Consider the following 5,223-nt stretch of genomic DNA (forward strand, 5'->3'; position numbering starts at 1 on the left):
AGCCTTGGTAAGAGTTTGGACTTCATCATGTAAACACGAAAGGTTCTAAGCAGGGGAGAGATATAGATGATTTTGTGTTTTAGAAAGGGTGCTGGTGCAGAAGTGGCATGGAGGCTGGGGGATCAGCTGGGAGTAGGAGAGAAATGTCAGGAGCCTGTCCTAGGGAAGTGGTCTGGGGAATGGAGAGAAGGGAATGTATATAAGAAACACTTAAGGAGCTAAAATAGTAAGTCTTGGTGGTTTTCGGATACAAGGAGAGGAGAAAGAGGGAGAATTTTAGGATGACAACCAGACTTACAGCATGAGTGGAAGGTGCTACCCTTGACTGAGATGAAGAATTCTGGATGAAGGAAGTTTAGGAGGGGAAAACTAGGATCCTTTTCGGGTATGGGGTTGGAGGAACTGTGGGTGGGACTTCCAGTGGCAATGACCAGCCAGCAGGTGGATATCTGAACTCGCCCCTGTGGAGGAAGATGCAGGTTGGAGTTAAGACCTGAGAGGCATGAGCTTTAGGAAGCACAGAAGGGGATGGACCCACCTATGTGTTCATCAAGGTGATATAGGCTGCAAAGAACAGAACACACTCAAAAGTTTTTCAAACAATACAAGCATTTATTTATTTATTTCATTTGAATACATTTGGAAGTAGGTGTTTAATCCATTTGGAAGTAGCTTCTTCATCATCTCAATATGATATTGGAGACCCAGATCTTTACCTATTTCAGCTCTGCCATCTCAGTTCATCCGTAAGCATATGTCTTGTGACAACATAGAAGGCAGATGACATACCCAAAGGATGTGTAGCGCCAGGGGAAGAGGTTAGGAAACAATTTGTTCACAGATGAAATGCCTGTCTTTGGCTGTGTTTAGCAGGATACAAGAAAGGAATAGGCTCAGAAAAGAAATGGCTGGTTAAGAAGCAGAATTGAAAAGGGAATTAAATGTCCACTAGTTAGTGCTTGTGGGGTTGGAAGAGGCAACTGCTTCTTAGCGCTAAGGCTGATTTAAATTTATCCTGTGTGGACTTCTGCTGTGGACAATGATGGAATAACAGATACTGGGACTAGCAGTCACCCGCCATAAACAAGTAGAACACTGGATAAAATATATGAAACAGCTGTTTCCAGACATTGACTAACCCTCAGAATGGGACTGTGTTCCCTGAGAGAAAGTAAACAAATAAGATGAACTCCGTGATCAACCTGACTTTTTGCCTAGAGGCATTTAGCAGACCATGGCTCTAGGACGAGGAAGGAGAGCAGAGCACAGAAGCCTCACTGTTCTGAGGAGACAGAGATCACAATTCCGAGAACTGTGCAGTGGGAATTTGCGGAGCAGAGTACTGAAGAGACATATGCAGAGAAAGAGCTTCAGAAACTGCATAGGAGGCACTTTGAGTCTTTGGCTAAAAATTAGGTGTGCATGCGTAGGATGAGATTCCACGAGGTTGGATAAAGAAGAAATATTGGAGAAAGAGTACTTATTTGGGAGTTCTAAGCTGAACAATGTTCTGTGCTCGGAGTTGGGAGATGTTCAAGTTCAGGCCAATCAGAGTGGAGAGACCTCAGAATATTTAATGGAAAACTCAGGAAGGCTGCACTGTAGGAGTAAAGCTAAACTAACAAGCCTCCATCCTAGAGTGAAGGCTATCCTAGACCCATCCTATGTTTAAAGACAAGTCTTGAAAGGACTAAACCAATCTTCAAATAAGTTGTGGAATAAAACTCAACACTCTTTAAAGAAAGATAACAGGCCAGGCGTGGTGGCTCACGCCTGTAATCCAAGCACTTTGGGAGGCCAAGGTGGGCAGATCACTTGAAGTCAGGAGTTCGAGACCAGCCTGGCCAACATGGCAAAACCCCGTCTCTACTAAAAATACAAAACTTATCCGGGCTTGGTAGCACATGCCTGTAATCCCAGCTACTCAGGAGGCTGAGGCAGGAGAATCGCTTGAACCTAGGAGGCAGAGGTTGCAGTGAGTCAAGATCATGCCACTGCACTCCAGCTTAGGTGACAAAGCAAGACTCTCTCTCAAAAAAATATATCTTTGAAAAAATAATGGCCAAACATTTTCCAAGTTTGATGAAAACTATAAACTCATAGATCCAAGACACTCAATGAATTTTAATCAGGATAAACACAAAGAAAACTATACCAAGGCATATCAAATCAAAATGTTAAAAACAAATGATGGAGCAAAAAACTTGAAATGCAGCCAGAGAAAAATCTTAGCCTGGTGGCAAGGATCAAATTGATGATATCATTGTCATATCCATTATTGAAAATTGTGAATGGACTAAGAGATGAATCTTTTTTATTAGACATGCTGACTCAGGCAAAGAGAATGGAGGAAATGTGCTCACACTTAAGTCTGATAGGTTTAAGTTATTTACAATAAAGTACCCCAAAACTTATTGGCTTAAAGAAAGTAGAGTTCCCAGCACTTTGGGAGGCCAAGGCGGGCGGATCACCAGGTCAGGAGATCGAGACCATCCTGGCTAACATGGTGAAACCCCATCTCTACTAAAAATACAAAAAATTAGCCGGGCATGGTGGCGGGCGCCTGTAGTCCCAGCTACTCGGGAGGCTGAGGCAGGAGAATGGCGTGAACCCGGGAGGCGGAGCTTGCAGTGAGCTGAGATCATGCCACTGTGCTCCAGCCTGGGCAACAGAGCAAGATTCTGTCTCAAAAAAAAAAGAAAAAAAAAAGAAAGAAAAAGAAAGAAAGAAAGAAAGAAAGAAAGAAAGAAAGAAAGAAAGAAAGAAAGAAAGAGAGAGAGAGAGAGAGAGAAAGAAAGAAAGAAAGAAAGAGAAAGAAAGAAAGAAAGAAAGAGAGAAAGAAAGAAAGAAAGAAAAGAAAAGAAAAAGGAAACTAGAGGTCAATGTGCACAAGAGAGAGGTTCAAAAAATTTTAAATGTATGTTTAAAGTTAAAACTATGGATGAGGCTACTGGTATATGCATTTGTCCAGAATCAGATAAGAAGACTGTTACATTTTAAAGTTAGTTATATTGCACCTCCCCTTCCCCCCAAAATATCAGGCTCTTAGACTTAAACTTTGTTCAAGATTTAACTCTTGGGCTTGCAAAATTCTACAGTTTGTGAAAACTACTCAGCCCCCAAGAAGGGCATATTTTCCATGCTTACCTTATCCTAGGAGGATAATGGGGAGGGAAATGTACTTTCCAGAATAGCAAATTGTGTAGCTCCAAAATCACACCTGCATGATGACACTTAAAAGCTAGAAGGCAGAAGGAGAGTCTTTTACTCATCTCCCTCTTTTTATCAGAGAGAGAAACCTTTCTCAAAACACCCAGGAGCGCTGCTGGGCCTGCAGGTCTCTGTCGAGCCTCTGTTCCACAGGATGGGGTTTGTTAAAGTTGTTAAGAATAAGGCCTACTTTAAGAGGTACCAAGTGAAATTTAGAAGATGATGACAGGGTAAAACTGATTACTATGCTCAGAAACACTGGTGATACAGGATAAAAATAAACATGACACACCCAAATACAGGATGATAGTCTGTGTAACAAACAGAGATATCATTTGTCAGATTGCTTACTCCCATCTAGAAGGGGATATGATAGCCTGCACAGCATATGCACGTGAACTGCCAAAATATGGCGTGAAGATTGGCCTGACAAATGATGCTGCAACGTATTGTACTGGCCTGCTGCTGGCCCACAGTCTTCTCAGTCAGTTTGGCATGGGTAAGATCTGTGAACGCCAAGCGGAGGTGACTGCAGATGAACACAATGTGGAAGGCATTGATGGTCAGCCAGGTGCCTTTACCTGCTATTTGGATGCAGGCCTTGCTAGAACTACCACTGGCAATAAAGTTTTGGGGGCCCTGAAGGGAGGTGTGGATGGAGGCTTGTCTATCGCTCACAGTACCAAATGATTCCCTGGTTATGATTCTGAAAGCAAGGAATTTAATGCAGAAGTACACCAGAAGCATATCATGGGCCAGCATGTTGGAGATTACTCTTGCTACTTAATGGAGGAAGATGAAGATGCTCACAAGGAATAGTTCTGTCAATACATAAAAAACAGCGTAACCCCAGACATCATGGAGGAGATGTATAAGAAAGTTCATGCTGCCATGTATAAGAAAGTTCATACGACAGAATCCAGCCTAGGAGAAGAAGCCCAAGAAAGAAGTTAAAAAGAAGAGGTGGTACTACGCCAAAATGTCCCTTGCTCAGAAGAAAGATCAGGTAGCTCAAAAGAAGGCAAGCTTTTTCACAGTTCAAGAGTGGACTGCTGAGAGCTAACCCAATTTTCTATGAGAATTTTTCAGATAAAGACAATAAACTTATTGACAACAACAACAACAACAACAACAAATCAGTAACACCCGGCAGGTTACTCCTCAGGTCCCATTGGCGGAAATTAGATCATATAACAACATTTCACTAACATTCATGGAACTTCACGTATAGGGTCAAGAAAAGGCAGTCTTACTAGCTCCTAGTAACAAGTTGCCCCAAAACGTTAGTAGTTTAAAGCAACAAGCATTTATTTTGTCACCATTTCTGAGGTTTAGGAATCTGGGCACAGCTTAGCTGGATGATTCTGACTCAAGCTCTCTTGTGAGGCTGCTGTCAAGCTGATGGACAGGGCTGCAGTCATCTCAACTTGGGGAGACTCCACTTCCAAGAGGGCTCACTCATATGGCTGCTAATTGGAGTCCTTCATTCCTCACTGGCTATTGGCTGGAAGACTCAGTTCCGTGCCAAGTGGGCCTCTCGAGACACTTGAAAGTCTGAGTGTTCTCAATATACGGCAGCTGGCTTCTCCCAGAGTAAGTGATCCATGAGACAGAATGAGAGAAAGACCAAGTGGAAACTGCACTGTCTTTTATAAGCTAATCTTGGACGTGACATACCATCACTTCAGTCAGATTCTATTGGTCATATTGTCCAACTGGTATAATGCGGGAGGTGGCTATGCAAGGTGAACTCCATGAGGTGGGCATCTTTGGGGACCATCTTGGAAGTTGGCTACCACAGAGCTCTTGAAGGAGACGGAGATGACAGCGAGAGACCTCAGGTGAGCCTAAAGAGCCTGCTATCACAAGCCACGGAGAGGAGCGTTCCAGAAGAGAAGCATTCAATACTTTTTAAAATTAACAGTGAGAACCAGCAGCTAAGCATTGAGAAATACTCATTGGATTTGTCAATCAGGATCATTACATTCAGAGCAGTTACGAGCAACTCCTGTT

The 5,223-nt window shown here is 42.9% G+C and overlaps 1 pseudogene; it reads left to right on the forward strand.

Moving 5' to 3' along the window:
- The first annotated feature begins 2,963 nt into the window (after window positions 1-2,963).
- Window positions 2,964-4,273, forward strand: LOC105466085 (large ribosomal subunit protein uL18 pseudogene; annotated as a pseudogene).
- Window positions 4,274-5,223: the final 950 nt, after the last annotated feature.

The sequence above is a fragment of the Macaca nemestrina genome, chromosome 9, assembly GCF_043159975.1.
Source record: "Macaca nemestrina isolate mMacNem1 chromosome 9, mMacNem.hap1, whole genome shotgun sequence".
In the NCBI taxonomy this organism is placed as follows: domain Eukaryota; kingdom Metazoa; phylum Chordata; class Mammalia; order Primates; family Cercopithecidae; genus Macaca; species Macaca nemestrina.